The sequence below is a fragment of the Protopterus annectens genome, chromosome 12.part0, assembly GCF_019279795.1.
Source record: "Protopterus annectens isolate FY-2018-M chromosome 12.part0, PAN1.0, whole genome shotgun sequence".
Classification (NCBI taxonomy): Eukaryota; Metazoa; Chordata; order Ceratodontiformes; family Protopteridae; genus Protopterus; species Protopterus annectens.
The window spans coordinates 596,984,093-597,001,975 of NC_056746.1; positions in this window are offsets into that span (position 1 = coordinate 596,984,093).

Here is a 17,883-nt window from a genome sequence, read left to right on the forward strand (position 1 = left end):
CAGCTTTGCAGCAGAGAATGAAAATCATTGTGCATACAAGCAAGTGCAACAACATCCACAGTAATGAAAAGACGTATGACACTTGTATACTTCTGAGTTGATTGTACATGCATTAATTTCAGATATAGTGCAATGAGTGATCATGCAACCATTTATGACTATTGTTTGCAGAAATGCAGCTCTGTATTATCTCAGTATGCTGATCATTCTTCTCTTATCTAGCAGTAATTTCAGACATGCAGTCTGTAAGGCATCTTCTTTCATTTTCCTTAAAATATTAAATGGAAATAATATACAGTTTTCAACAAATGCAGGAGAGATTGGATGTTACTGAACAGAAACTGTGAAATGTGTGTGTTGTTTACTTATATTTAAAGCCTTGATACAATTACCTCTATGCTTTGTAGGTCTAACCTACCTGTCACATCCACTGGAGGTAAGGGAGTCTGAATTGTTGTTGTGTTTTCCTTCTCACTACCAGTAATCATTTCATGGTTGAAATCCATTAGCAACAAACACTAAGTGAGTGCCTGCTCTATATTTACACTGAGCCAGGGAGTCAGCATTTCTAATGAGTTCATACCTTATTTGCATTTTCACCATGCTCACAGGCCAAAATCTACACTATAAGAAAGAAAGCATGTAGCTAGGGAACCTGAAGGTGAGGAGACCTTTTATGTTAATGATATAGAAGAAGATTGCTATTACTTTGGATTGATCTGCACAGAAGGCTATTGATCTTGATAAGGTATGACTGTATTTTTCAGCTATATATCAATATGCTCAAAAGTCACTTATACGTATGTATATATATATATATATATATATATATATATAGAGAGAGAGAGAGAGAGAGAGAGAGAGAGAAAGAGAGAGAGAGAGAGAGCTGTATAGATATATAGCTGTATAGATATAGATATAGATATAAATATAGATATATATTCTATATATATTCACTCTAGGGTAGTGCAGGCCACAGGTAGAGGTGATTGGCAATTGCATAAAAAATGAATTTTCTGTGGTAAATGGATGTTGAAACCAGGAGTGTATAACTCAGCTTTGTCCAGCCAGAATTGAATAGCTTGTAATCCTGCCCAATGTGGGATGTTAGTGTATAGGGCAGTGACATCCAACGTGCACAGTAGCCAACCTGGTTCCAACAGTGTGTCATTTATGATGTTAAGAAATTGCATAGTATCTTTAATTCTGGATCTGACCAGCGGGAGAAGTGGTTGTAAATATTCAGTGAGGAAAGCCTATAATGGTTCCGTCAGAGATCCTCGACCCGAGACAATTGGTCTACCTGGTGGTTGGTAGGATGTTATAATTAAATACAGGTTCTGACTAACATCACTAATATGCTAGTGATGTTTGTCAGAACCTGTATTTAATTATACATAAAGTCAAATATACTTGGTTTATTGTGTTGGGACATACAAACTGCAGCCGCTTTGGCAGGGTTTGGTGCCTTTATCTTAGGATCATATTTCAACTTCTATGGAAGTGAAGCTATATGCCTATATCTTTATATGTTAGGGGCAATTATACTGGGAATTGACTTGGATTACATGTTTTCAATAACAAGAGCCCATTGTGAGTTAAAGCATTTTTTTTGGTCTTTGGCACATGGAATTTGTAAGTGGAATTAGACAAGTTAGCTTATGAGCTTACTATGAACTGAGACGAAAGTCAATCTTTCTATCAATATCCATGTTTGTGTTGAATCTTTGGGATGTATATGGATAACATCATGCTTTATGAATAAACAAAGGTGGTTTATGTGGCAGAGACGAATGTTGGCCATTAATGGAATTGAACATTTATGTTTGATTTATTAGAATATTCCCAATCGTATTCCCAGTTTTTGCACTCTTTTTGTTACTATTATTGTAAGCATTATTATTGTCTTTATGGTATATTAGCTCTTCACCAATAGATGTTGAAATTTGACTTAATATTTACTTATGGACATTTAATATATATATTTTTTGGATCCTAGCCAGCTGCACTTTGTATTTAGCCCATGAATTGCTAGTGGGCTATTCAACTAGGGGGTTTCTGACTTCTTAATTTTTACTTCCAACATTGATTTGGTTACATTGCTATTGTTCATCAAAAGTTGAGAAGCAGTGTGTATGTCATTTATTTTTTGACTTATAGTAGCTTATTCTAATTAATTCTTATTGCATCTTAGTTGAAGAAAGGATTTCTGTCCCTAAGCCATATCATCCAGGCTATAGGGGTATTATTTTGGTTGGTTTACTCACATATATAAGATTAATCATGGATCTTACTAAATTACTAGAAGCTCTCTCAGCAGACCATTATAATTTGACAGCTTTCAGATTACAATCATCAGGTTCAGACAATATAAATTTGGAAAAGGACAATCCTCACTATCTTTGTGAGACTTTATTTCAAAACCTCACGAAGAGTATGAGAACAATTAGGTCCAATATTTGGCATTAGAAGCTTTTTAAAGCATACAAAATAAAGGACATTACCCCCAGGGGATTATGGGTTCATTCCCGACCCCTATTTAGTCAGATAGATGAAAAACTATCCCAAGATTTGGCCCAGGCCCAACATAAAGCTTCTATGCTGTTTGTAGATGCTCTCATCTCATATTATGAAAGAACCATAGATTTAAATATTGTAGAAGTAACCAACAATTGTGACGGAGTCTGGATATATGAAGGAGAATCCTTTTTAACAAGCATCTTAATGCTTTGGCCACAGATCTTTCAACTCTTGAACAACAATTGTTAAAGGGGAAAACCCAGAAATTCAACAGAGACATTTTAAATTATGACAAAGGGAAACCATTTGGTTTAAACAAGAGTGTTAGATTCCAAGACTCGGGGAACAAACAAATTAATAAGAAAAAAAGACCTAGATCTATACTTAGGAACAGGAGTCACACACATGGGGGGACATCAGGGGATGACTCATCTCAGCCACAGATCTCGATCCTATCTCCACTGAGGAATCTCCAGTAGCGAAGAGAAAACCTAATACTGACCCTTTAGGGGCAAGAAACACAGGGGGGGGGGGTAGGAAGCATCGGAGAGGCACAAAACATCCAACAACTTTTGGACAAAATTCTGATGCACTGAATATTAACAATATCCATAACATTTCTACCAAACCTTTGTCAGATGTGGAAATAAAATTATTGAACAAAGGAATGAATTTTGTTCCTTCTTTTTTGTGACTGAACATGCTCTTGTTAATGACTTTCATGAATTCTGAAGAATTCTTAACCTGAAATTGTTTTTTTCAGATTCAAACCACTCTCAAAAAATCTACTGGATTTAATTTCCGTAAATCTACTTTTATACCTCGCATGGACAGATATGTTTCAGTCTTTAAAGAATGTGTGCTGAAAGATTTGCACTTTAACATGAACATACACACCAACAATAAGCACAATCACACCAAACAAGAATAGGATGCCTTACATAAACTCAGCAATAATCATGACCTGGTCATTTTACCAGCTGACAAGGGTGGGGTAGTAGTCATTATGGACTGGAATATGTACGAAATAGAGGCTACAACACAACTGTCCAACAACAAATTCTACATGCATATGCCCCTTGACTCAGTATTCAGATTCAAACATGAAATTGATGCCTTCCTTAAATTGGCAGAGGAGGAAGGGATCATTGACCAGAAGATAGGGTATCAGTTGACAGTCCAAGATCCCAGGCCACAGTATCTATATCTTTTTCCCAAAATACATAAACATCCTACCAAACCACCAGGTAGACCAATTGTCTCAGGTCGAGGATCTCTGATGGAACCATTATCGGCTTTCCTCACTGAATATTTACAACCACTTCTCCCTCTGGTCAGATCCAGAATTAAAGATACTACGCAATTCCTTAACATCATAAATGACACACAGTTGGAACCAGGTTGGCTACTATGTACATTGGACGTCACTGCCCTATACACTAACATCCCACATTGGGCAGGATTACAAGCTATTCAATTCTGGCTAGACAAAGCTGAGATATACACTCCTGGTTTCAACACCCTTCTTGTTTGTTTAGCTGAACATTTACTCACCAAGAATGTTTTTTACTTCCATTGGAAATGTTACTGGCAACTCAGAGGTACGGCCATGGAAGCATCCTTCGCTCCCATTTATGTAGACCTTTTCATGGGCTACATCGAGCCACAATTAATATATGATGAGAACCATAACATTTTTCCGAATAACATGGATATCTGGAGATTTTATCTGGATGATTTTGGATGGTGTGGAAAGGGGATGCTGGATATGCAGAGGAATTTGTAGAATATTTAAATGCAAATAAATGGAAAATTAATTTCACTCTCAACTATGATTACAAAGCAATCACATTCCTGGATGTCCAGATTCTACGACAGGATGATCATACACTTGAAACACAGGTTTATCGAAAATTCCCCCAATTTAACACCTTACTACATGCCTCCAGTCATCACCCCTCCCACATCATCTGAAACATCCCGAAATCCCAATTTCTACGCATCAAGCGTATATGTTCCTCTGAAGTAGCCTCGACATTAGCAAAAGGGATCTTTCAGAATGATTTTTGAATAGGGGTTATCATGTAAATAACATTGATAGGGTATGCTCTTTTGCCACTGCACAGGACAGGAAAAAGTTGTTAACTTATGGTAAGGGACCCAAAGGCAAGGATATACAGTCTCCCCAAACCATTGACCTAGTTACAACATTTGGAAGAAATACAGATGCATTTAGAAATATTATTAATAATCATTGGAACATTTTGTTGGCAAATGAGAGACTAGCTGGAATACTGTTCCCACAGTGTCTTTTTTCATATAGAAGAGGCTGTGCTATTAACTCCCATCTAACCCACTATAAACACTCTTCACCTACTACTACACAACAGTTCACCCTATTTCGAGATAAGCTAGTGGGCAGTAACCCTTGTGGTCACTCTAGTTTTTGTACATATATATGTAAAACTAAAGAATTTACAAGCAGCAATACACCACATATTTTTGAAATTAGATGCTTTGGCAACTGCAGCAGTGACTGGGTCATTTATTTGGCCACCTGTTTTTGCTCTGCTTTCTATGTAGGGCAAACATCTAGGCCATTAAAACACAGGATTAGTGAACATCTCAGTGATATAAGAACTAAAAGGATTTCTAATGCACTTTATAAACATACAATGACCCATGCCACTGCTAAATTTCAATTCACAATCATTGATAAAATTCAAGGACATAAATCCAACAAAGAATGCTGGCATTCTATACTAAATAATAAGGAATCTGGTTGGATTGTCAGGCTAGGGGCTTTGTTCAAACCTGGCCTTAATGAATTAAGTTAATTCTGGCACAAGCTAATCAGCTCCTAGCATGGTTTAATTACATACTATTTAAATGTGTAATAGATTCAAATGATTTAATGTACCGAAGAAGGCTGTAAGTTTTGCTAAAACTGGTATGCTGTTTTTTATTTTAGTCACATTAAACTACGACTCTATCTACCTCCTTTTTTTTTAAAACAGGTTTATTGTTTTAATATATAAGAGAAATATCATAACAATTTTATACAAGTAATTAAAAATAGGTATTATTATAATATTCAACAAAACAACTAAAGTATTTACAAAGACATCCACTATCTACCTCCTGAATGGTGCTTTACATTCAGCCATCCCTTGTAATTTCATTGGACACAGCCAGTAGGCATATGCAAACCCATTCCAGTGAGCCCTCAAATATTGGGCAGGTGGAGAGTGAGACACTTGATCAGGGTAGTGTGGCTACTATGGCTTTAGTGCCTATTGACACTGGCAATAGCCAAAGTATGGGCAGGGGGCCATACACGAGGGTTGCTAGGGGTGCTCGCTGGAGACCTGCTGTCCATCCTCCACCTGATCTATGCATCTCTTTCTGTGTGATTTGATGTATGTTTAGGGCCACCCTGAAGGTGCAGGCATGTTGCCCAAGTGCCTCCAAAGAAATGCTTATGGTTGTAGATATGGCATAGGCTGACATGCGTGACTGCCTCCATTGTACTACCGATTCAATGGATCAAATGAATTACACATTGGAACGGGCAGTGTTTATGATGGAATGTCTAGAGGGAGGGGGACAGCATCCAAGAGGGTGTAGTTCAACCACATCATCTGATATTAGCAAACATGGCCATGTCCAGTCATGCTGCCATAGTGGCACCTCTGTCACTGCTTCATCAGTGGTTGAGCTGTCCACACCCAGACATAGCTGGTGATGGGGTCATGGTCCAGGGTGTACTCATGAGGAGAGTTCATGCAGCAGACATCAGTTACATTCAGATAACAGCAGTGCATCTGACCATGGGTGTGGATATGCCAGTGCAACTCCTGGCAGAGTCAGTTCTGATGGTCAGGTATGATGACAATGAACTTCCACCTCTACCGTGTATGTCTCACACCTGTCAAACATACCAAGACACAGAGCTAGCACAGATTTTGGCTGTGCTCTTGCAGGCACTCACACATCAGTTCACATGGACTGCCCATACAGACACACACACACACACACACACACACACACACACACACACACACACACACACACACACACACACACACACATACACACACACACACACACACACTCACAGAACAGTTACATGGGTCAGTTGTGAGGCTTAAACCTCATTCTGTCTCAGTGGCCATGTCAGCCTGTTTCTCTTTCTTACTCGCACTCACTCACTTACATTTTGTGTCAGCCTAGGCTTCCTGCCCCTCCCACACAACACCCTATGCAAATGATGATAACTATGCCATATCTTTGTTTTCCAGATTTTGGAGTATAAAGGATTAGTCCAGATAAAATCACTAGAAGACTCTCTCTTTCTGATTCCCTCCCTGTGAGATGAATAAAGATACCTTGTTGAAGTTTCCAGTAGTTTATTCAGTTAAGCAGGTAGATGGATGAGTGTTCTTGTTCTAATACATAATATTCAACATGTCAGTTACTTAAAGGCAGTTACAGGCAATGGTGGGAGGTTTCATAGGAGCTGATTGGAGGACAATCTAGGAGATGAAAACACAAGGAACCAATCCCAAAGTTTAATGGTTACTTCCTTATTTGAATATTCCTGAAAGACTTGTGAGGGTTTACCAGCTCAGCAGGCTGTAGAAACTCATTCTTAGTTAAAAAGTTTTATTTTTGTTTTGATTTTTGACTACTAACAAACAAGGCCTGACAACACACTATGAGCTACAAGTACAGAACTTTTAAGAAAACACTTTTGCCTGAGTTTCATCAGGTTCACCTAATACAGTGGTTTCCACTTTGATAATTGAAAATGCCTGCTTTTATGAACCTATCAAGAAGTGGTACTATTTTTATCCCAAGAAATTCTTAATGATCAAGATGGGAGTTGGCTCTTGGGAGGGTTGTACCTACCATTCTTTAAACAGAGGGGGGACAAATACTTAGAGATTAGTGTACCCCCATAGTAGATGAATAAATGCAGGACAACTGGGATAAGCTGAAGGAAAGATTTAATTTGCTTGTTAGATAAATGGTCTGGGAAGGTAGTAACTCCGAATGGCAGAATTAAGATAGTGTGGGATGTGGTATTACTTCTGTGTTTGCACTTAATGATACCTGTGCATTTAGTGGCAAAGGGTAGTAGTAGTATAGAACTCATAAAAATTCATAAGTTTGTCAGGAGAGGTGAAAAAGGCAAGGTAGTCTGTGGAGGTAAAATTTTGGAATGGGAAGGAATAAAGTTGGAACATATGAAAAATTATGGGCAAATGAAAAAGAAGTGAAATGAAAAGCTGCACAATTATAAGACGGGATTTGGGCTAAAAGAAAAAAATGCTTAAATATTGATAATATTTTGGATAAGTTGCAGAGTGAGAGAGAGAGAGAGAGTATGTTAGAAATACTTGGAAGGTAGATTGTGGTATGACAATAAGGGTAAAAGAAGTAGAACATATAGAGGCCTGCAGAAGAGGTAATGAAGACTCAAAATGGATAAGCCAAAGAGACTCTGGGGCAAGATGATGAAATATGACTTGAAAAGCAGTTGTGGGAAAAAATTGGTGGAGTTTTGGAAAAAGTTTAAGGAAGCAGGATCAGTGTTCAACTTGCACTAGTGACTAGAGATTGATACATAGGTGCAAAAAGACAGCTCAGATGCTTACCGTGGAAGATAAGTCATTAGTGGTGAATGTCAGAGGTGTGCAGAGAGAAGGAGTCATGGAATGGTTTATCTGTCTTTGTGAATTGAGCAAGAGTCTCCAATATGGCTTGTAAGAGACAGTCAAGAATTATTGCTGAAGATGTTTCAAAAATAAGACAGCAAAATCTTAGAAAAAATAAGACAGCAAAATGTTGGAAAGAGAATGGATCATGATGGTGGCAGGATACATTCTTTTAAAATGTGTAATGGAGATATCCAGAGGGTATAGTGCAGCAAAATAGTTTAGTCTGTTGGTGTCGAGGTGAAAAGACGGTGATGGGGGAAAAAGCAAGAAATACATGAAAAAGATATTAAAAGTGCAGATTACTGAATGGGGAGTGGAGACAGAGTGAAGGGAAAAGTATAGAATAGTAACTTCACAAAAACACTTAAATTATCTAGGTTGTGCACTTCAAGTGTTTTTTCATTGTTTAAATTGTCTCTTGAGTGAAACTTAAATACACAGTGAATTTCTGGGCCCTTGTCTTTTTCTAAAAAGATTTTAAGCCTATATAAACTAAAAAACTGATGGTGATTCCATTCTGGGGGAGGAAAGTAAACCTATATTTTTTGTCTGTGACTGATAGAGCTGTTTTCTGTTTTACCTGCTCCATTTTGTTTTCTGTTTTAAGAAATCTGCTTAGCCTGGTGTTTTTGTTCTCTATGAGACATTGCCTTGTCAAAATAAAATCTGTCTTGGTAGAAAAGCCAGAAGGTACATGATAAATCCTTTGAAACTCCACATCCTCTCCAAAGCCACCAGGATGACCTAACACTCTTCTTCACAGAAAAAAAATTCTTTCCTACCGACTGTCTACTAGTTTTCATACTCCACCACCGCTAGATATCCTACTGCCCTGCAACTTCTTGTTTCCTTATTGATCCTTACTTCCCCATTACCTGCCAACAATAAAATACAGATCCCTTTTCTCAATCATACCAATCCTCAACTTATCCTCTATTCTGCTCCTCCTACTGGGCCATATCTCATGCTACCATGACTCTATAATAGCTCTCAACATCTCTTCATCTCTGTTCAAACCCCCTATTCATACTTCCTCCCTCAACTCCCCCACACATCACACCAAGCCTATTTAATGACACCACTCACATTTACTCCAAATATAGACTGATTAACTCAATTTCAAATCAAACCAAAACAAAATTAAGTGGAAAAACACTCTCCAAAGAACAATTATGAATAATTCCCCAGTCTACTAAAATCCTTCTAGGAAGAGACATTCACCCTAATCCTGGTCCCAACTATCACAATGCACATCAAGACAATTCTCTTTCACATACTACTCTAACCTTACAATTGTCAACCTCCAACCGTAATAATCTAACATTTGCTGCCATAAATGTTAGGAGTATAAGAAATAAAACTACTGAACTATATGCCAGGATTACCTAGCATAAACCTAATTTTCTCACTGCAACAGAAACTTGGATTAAACCCAGCATAAACAACTCCCAAATTGTACTCCCTGCTTAAAATATAATCTGTAATGATTGTATAAAGATGAAAAGGTGGTATTTCTTCAATATTTCCATTTCCCAACAGCTGCCACATTTACGCTTACAACGGAGCAATACCAAATTTCACTTCAGCAGAGCTTCTTATTACTTTCTTGAAAAATGACCAATTATGAACAAATATGTATTATTGTTCTTTAGATCCCTCCCGGTGACAGTACATCTAACTGGAAGATATCCTAGATTAGATACCCATAGCGATTCCACAAGAAAAAAATACTACTTGGTGATGTGACTGTCAATTGATTGGACATAACTCCCCTACATATAGCATGAACTTATATGGTTTCACATGACTAATTAATAGCCCCACACATTATAGCAATACATCATAATTCCCAATCAGACTAGATCCTAGTATCAGGCAGTAACAAATATACCACCACAGGTATAATGTCATACTTTCTCAGTGATCATCTCCCAATCTATACAATCAGACATCTCACACATCCACTTAAGCACCATGTTTATAAAACAACACACACCTTTTCCAAGTTTAACCCAGAAATGTTCATGTATACCCTATCATCAATTAATTAGAACTTCCTAAACCCCCTCCCCTTAGATAATGCTATAAATTAATTTAGTACAACTTTCCAGAATATCTTAAATAGCCATACACCTTCTAGAAGGAAGAGACTAAAAACAAATAATGAAGTCTAGTTATCCAAAAAGAATAGAATGTTAATGAAGGATACAGAAAAAAGCATGGAAATAATAGCAAAATTATAAAACACCACAATAGCTTGAAAAGTTGAGAATGCTTTGCAATCCTACTAAAAGGTAAACAAAGGAAGACAAAAAACTATACTATAATAATTTTATGAATAATAGTAAAACTAACTCTAAAACATTCCAGACATCCTGCATCCTGCCAAAATTTCATCCCTAACCCCCCCCCCCCAATAATTCACCACTCAAAATGTCTTATTTCATAGATAGTATAGCATTGATAACCAAGAATTCCCCAACATCTAATCCTAACCTTGCCCAGCAGCCATATATCACCAAATCCACTTTCACCTGCAAGCCTGTGCCCTCATCCTGTATAAAACAACTTTTAAACAGACTCAAACCATGCTCTACTTTAGCTGATGACCTTCCAAGTGAGTACCTTAAAATAGCAGCCAGTAGTATTGCCTATCCTGTCTCAATCCTTAGAAATAGATCAGTCCAGGAATCCTATGTTCCCTCTCCCTGGAAAAAAATCTCACAGTATCCCTCTACACAAAGGAGGGAATTCAATAGTCATTACTAACTGTAGATCTATAGCAATCTTGTCCCCTCTACAAAATACCTGAAAATGTATTCAAAAAGTATTGCTAAACTATCTCCTAAAGGAAGAATACCTATCCTCTGCATAACATGACTTCCATCCTTCCCATACTACTAACACTGCACTTCTAACCTATAAAGATACTGTCAAAAAATCTAGACATAACAGCAAACTAGTCTCTTCTTTATTTTTTTTTCTTGTCAAAGCCTTCAGCATGGTTTGTCTCAGAAACTTCTACTTCAAATGTCCTCATTAGGTCTCTGTCAACCCACCTTTCTATGATTCAAAAGCTACCTGTCCAATAAGTACCAGTCAATAAGCTGGCACTCCACCCTCTCTCCATGCCTCCCTTTAACAACTGCTGTAACACAAGGCTCTATCCTTGGTCTCCTCCCCTTTAACATTCTCATTCACACCATCCACACATCCATATGACAAGCCTCTCTAATACAGTACGCAGATGACTCCACACTCATTTGCACATCTCCAGAAAATTACTCAGGAAGCTTTAACAGCCACTGAAACATGACTTTCTAACTAAAAACTCATGCTCAGCTCCACAAAAACTAAACTACTACTTTTTCCCCAAATCCCTCTTTCATGAAAAAATAAATAAAATCCTTTCTCTTGGTCGTACAACAATTGAAGTCACTTCTAGTAACAAATTATTAAGGATGATAGTGGATGATAATCTTAAATTTAACTGGCATACACAAAACTGTATAAGAAAAAAAATCATAAAAAACTAGAGATGCCTTGCAGAGATAAACCTTTCTCACCAACACAACTAAAACTACACTTGCTACCACTTATCTCCTTGCCATCCTTACTAACCTCCTTGGGCATCATAAAAATCAGAACTTGAACAACACTGTAACAAAATTGCTAAATTTGCAGCAAATACCCCATTCAGAATCCACCGCTGTGTAGCACTAAAAAGCCCAAATTGGTTATAATGGCCCCATCAAGTAAAATCTACACAGCTTCTTATCACCTATAAAATTATTATCATCCATCTGCTTGTCCAGCATTAAATAACTTTCTTAACAACTATGTTCCCAGTTGTCATTATGTCCAATGACCAAAAACTCCTGACTGTCCACAAACCTATCAAAGTTGCTAGGCATGTTGCTAAGGCCTGGAACTCCTTATCGCTCTCCATCAGATCAATACCCTCCCTCCCTCTTATCCTTCAAAGCCATTCTGAAAGAGTTCCTACCTAAAAGCTGCCTCTGTTCTTGCTCAACACCAGAGTAAACAATATCCCTAAATGATGTGAATAAGTACCTATTCATACCTTACACCTATTTACTCTCCCTTCTTCACTCACTTCCTCGATTTCTCTCCCCAGCTTTATAAATATAAAATAAACATGCTTTTCTCTCACTTCATTTTGAAATTCATGTTTAAATTATACTATCTTACCTTTAACGTCTCCATAAATAGGCTAACATTTCTTTAAATATTAAATCATCATTATATAACCCATATTTATTCTTAACCAATGCTTGCATATTATGTCTAATTTGTTATAATTATTTAAACTGTGGATGTCTTTCGTATTATTTTTGAAGATTGTAACATTATTGTTCTTAAATTTTTTGTTATTCTTTGGTGCTTTTCTCTCTAGGCTTCCAGTGAAAATGGGCTCCTATCCGGTCAGACTTTCCCACTAATCAAATGTCAATAAATAAACAAATAATTAAATAAAACAAGCCTCCATCCATTTTAGCTCACCTGACTTCCTAACTTTCCTGCCATTTTTACTACACTTTTGCATTTTTCAGTAGAAAGGTATGTGTTACACTTTCATATTAAATAGAGGTGATCTGGATTCCACTCCCAGCTTAGAGTAATCTGCATCTACCTGCTTATACTAGGCCATTATGTTTGATCTCTTACATAAATAGACAATTGCTTAACTTTTATGCTCATCATATCTTTCCTCTGCTGATGCTCAGGCTTTTATCTGCTCTGGTTCATCATGATGCTCTTTGATGAGTTCCCAGCCTTTTGGTTTCATTGTCGTTGTCTCCTTTGTCATAATGAATGTTCCTCAAAGGACCACTATGGGCAAATTATGAAAAAAGCATATATGTTTTATCTTGTCATGAACTACTGCACCTTTCAAAGGTGCCTGAAGCAAAGTAAGTACTCATGCCAAATTTTATTTTTTTTTATCCCTGTCTGTCCTCATGGGGGCTAACATCCTGATGATACTTTTTTTCCTTTGGAAAGCTAAATTTGTCCCATAATGCACTATGAGAGCACTGATTCTGAGAACAAATAGCCCTACCATCTGTTGTCAGACTAATCTTCCATTCACTTAGAATGGAACACCTGATAAAAACTATCAAGTTTGAGAGTCTGCAGATCATGTGTCATTGACTGGTCTGCACTGAATTTTACAAATGTTGTTCCTGCTGATGTAGTACATATTCTCTGAAAAAAGCTTACAAAAGTGTCAATAAATTACTGAGATAAAAATACTTTTTACAAAGAGCAGCTTTGCAAGTTCAGTTCCTAGCCAAGTTACACCTCCCATCTTCCCCGTTCACTGAGCTAGAGTCTCAAGGGTCAGCTTCCGGTGATTTCTCCTGTCCACTTGGTGAATCTGGGCATACTGGGGCAATGCAACAATTGCCTCATGTACACAGACAACCCTCGTATCCTACCACCAAACACTACAACCTGCGAGAGATGCAATTACATAGCCAAACTGGAAGCAAAGCTCTCTCCAGCCAAGATTGTGCTAGACAGTCAAGAGGAGAAGGTTAACACCCACACAACACCTCAAACAACATATAGTCCTTCAAAACCTATGCCACCAAATCACACACACAGCAACAGGAAACCCACATATGTGGAGGCCCTTAATATTAACCTGTCCAAGCAACAAGGATCTCTGAAGTTAAAATGCAAACAAACACCACCCCCAAACACACCCAAAGCATCACATAGCTCGCAACACCAGTGTACCACCCAACAGCAGCCCCTAAGGCAAGGCACCGTACCCAACACTTTAGTCATAGGTGACTCTATAGTCAAGTACACTGATGTCCCACTCACCAGGCTGAACAAGGAGAAAATTACAGCTAGTTGCCTGTCATATGCCAGGATCCGCCACATAATGCATGCACTCAAGTCACTCCACAACAGGTACAAATATGACAGTGTCATTGTCCATACTGGAGTGAATGACTTGAGACGTACCTCCCAGGACTACATGAAAAAAGGCATGGAAGAGCTCTCTGATGATGTAGCCCAGGCAGCTATGACTCTAGCATTGAGTAGCATCCTGTCATTGCCCAGAATGATACCACAGTATAAGGACAAAATGATTGACTTCAACAATTGATTAAGCTTCTGGTGTCATTCAAAGGGGATCCAATATCTGCCTGCCTGGGATGATATGCTTGACAGACCACGATGCTTTGCAAGAGATGCTTTGCACCTGTCGACCCTGGGATTCAGGTTACTGGCTAAGGCTCTTGCCACCCCTATAGTGCCTTTTTTAGGCAAGGTTCAAAGGACAAAACTACCACCGTAATGGGTACAAGCAAACAAAATCTGAAGGTAATGCTAAAAGTCCAAACCTCAAGATGCACTCTCTCAAGGATCTCCTAAAAATGGAGAACATCGATATCTATGCAGTAACTGAGACCTGGTTCAAAGCTCCAGAGAGCACCCCTGTAATACCAGGCTACAACTCATACCACACATTTTGACTACCACACCAGGTCCGAAACACTAAGATGGAGGAGTGTCCATATTCACCAAGGATATTCACACCTCCATGCTGGTTGCCCAACACAAAGCATCTGAAATTCTCCAGGTGCTACTATCACTAGGTAAGAATGTAATACAAATTGTTGCTTGCTACAGATCCCCTACCATGCCCTAAGATTCTGACTACACCTTTCTAAACATACTGGAAAATATTAAAATACAATCAAACACCCTAATACTGGGTAATTTCAACTACCCTGCCATTAACTGGGAAACTACTCCTGTACCAACACCTTTGCTCAATGGTTCTTGGAATTCATAAATTCCAATGCCCTAGAGCAACTAATTCACAGTCCCACTAGGGATACCAATATTGTAGACCTGATCATTACCAGCATGGGAGATTGATGCTCCACACCAGTGGTCAGATCAGACCATACGCTAACCACCCTTGACATCCACATCCCACCCCTACCCCCCCTTTAAGGAAACTCTGTAAAAAACTTCTCCAAAGCCAACTTCATGCTTCTCAAGTCAGAAGTAACAAACTTCATGACACCCATGCAGATGGGAACTGAAAGTTCAACTGCTGAGTCCTACACTAAGGTGCTGTATGAGCACATTCACTCTTGCATGGACCGAGCCATCCCAAATAGAAGCAAGATGCTGTCCTCTAAAAAAAGAAAGCCAATCTGGTGGACCCCTGCCATAAACAAGCTGTACAACAGAAGGAATAAACTGTTGCAGAAAAGAGGAAGAACCCAGGATTCAAAAAACTCCCTCACCAGCCTCAGTAGAAAACTGAGATCCCTCATAAAATCTTTCAAAGCTAGTTATGAAAACAAATTTGCCAAAGTTTCCAAAGACAACCACAAGGTATTCTATAGCTATGTCAAGAATCTAAATGGCAATAATCAGATTTGCTCTGAGCTACAGCAAAATGGCACTAGATATACTGATCCCAAGGATATTGCCAATATCCTGGCAGATAAATTCAGTGCCAACTTCACCTCCCTCTCACCTCCTAAAGGGCCCATCTCAATACTGAAAGAATGTCAAATTCAGGTAATCACGGCCACTCAGGTAAAAAAATGCACTCTCCAAAGCAAAGAATACAGCATCCATGGAACCAGGCGACATCCCGGGCTGTGTACTGCACGAACTACAAAATGAACTGGCAGCTCACCTGTGTGTCATGTTTAATCATAGCCTTGCCTCAGGATTTGTGCCCGCAGAGTGGGGCACAGCTACAGTCATCCCACTCCACATGGGGGGATACACTTTGGATTCTGGGAACTACCATCCCATCTGTCTGACAAACCTGATCTGCAAGGCCATGAAATGTATTATCATGGAACTTATAAACAAAGACATTGGCAACCTTCAAACATTGGACCCCACCCAGTTTGGGTTCGTGAAGGGCCGATCTTGCCTCCTGAACCTGATCGACTTCTTCAAATCAGTCTCCAGAGCCATGGATGAGGGTAAGGTGGTTTACACAGCCTACTTGGACCTTGCCAAGGCTTTCGACACTATCCCCACTCTGGAATCATAGATAAACTTACTAAGCTGGGCATTAATCCCTACATCACTTGATGGGTTACAAACTGGCTTACTGACAGAACACACACTGTAAAAGTAGCCAACTCCAAATCCAGCACCAGACAAGTGACAAGTGGTGTACCACAGGGTTCTGTCCTGGGGCCACTCTTGTTTGGTATCTACTTCTCTGAGGTACAGGCCAACACTAAGGGACTCCAGCTTACAAAGTTCACAGATGACTGTAAGCTGGGAGCCATTATTGAATCCCCAAATCATGTGGCCTTACCGAAACAGATGCCTGGTGTCAGAGCCATGGGCTCAAGTTAAATGCCAAAAAATGCATAGTTGTCCCCTTTGGGAAAAAAACACGTACCTGTGAGCTACCACATAGGTGGCAGTACACTAAACACCGAAAGTGTGATAAGAGACCTAAGGACTCAGGTGGACAGTGGTCTCACCTTTGATAACCACATAGCCACAACAGTTAGAAAATCCTTCTACATGGAATACCTCATCACTAAGGGCTTTTCATCCAGAAAAAAGGAGGTCATTGTCCCTCTGTCTCATCCCTCATTAGACCCATTATAGAATACAATGCCCCATTTGGTATGCACATCACAAGACATCTGCAACAACTAGAAAGGCCGCAGCAATACCTCACAAAAGGAATCACAGCCCTAAAGCAGATGCCTTATGCTGACCATCTAAAGAAACTCCAGCTATACTCTGTCACATATCTCCTACTCAGAAGTGATCTCTGCCTAACATACAAGGCCATGTCAAGCCCAGAGTTGTTGGACATACTACACTTAAAGAAATCCCAATCCCTCTGAGTCACATGCTCTAGGGATCTTAACCTTGTCATCATGATGAATAGAACATGCTGGAGGGATAGGTTCCTGACTCAGATACTCCCCATACTCTGGAACAGGCCACCCATACATGTCAGGCAGAGCACCTCAATGCCTCTCTTCAAGAGGAACCTTGACGACTGGAAGGAAGATAGGAAATTCACCATGGGGATCACATCAGTAGCCCTGCTAGATAGGGGTCCAGGAAAGTAAATATTTGTGAGAAGCAATAGCCAGGGAGTCATTATGGCTAGGCTTGCATAGGCCCTAGGGCCGATAACCTAGTACCTACCTATGAACCTATGAACATTTTCAACATGGCTAGATTCAACTATTTAGTCAGCTTTGCATGACAATAGACATCAATCAGTCAGAACCTGCTGTGCCACTAAAATTGTTCCCTCATATGTCTCTTCACTTCTGAATAGCATTTCCCAAGAAAAAGAAAAAAAAAGCATTTAGGCCAATCTATCAATTTATTAAAAAGTGCTCAATAAAATAATCATTTTGAATTGTACTTTGTTCACGTAGTTAACTTTGCATAGTTATTCTGTTATAGCATATCCTGAACTATGGTATTTAATGCCAAATTTTACATAACAATGAAACAGTTCTCAGTTTCTTCTTAACAAACACTTTCCAAGCATCTGATGTGACCCAATAATTTCTGTTACTAATGCTACAAGCATTCAAGTAAGACAGACTACATAAAGCAAATCTCACATCCTGTC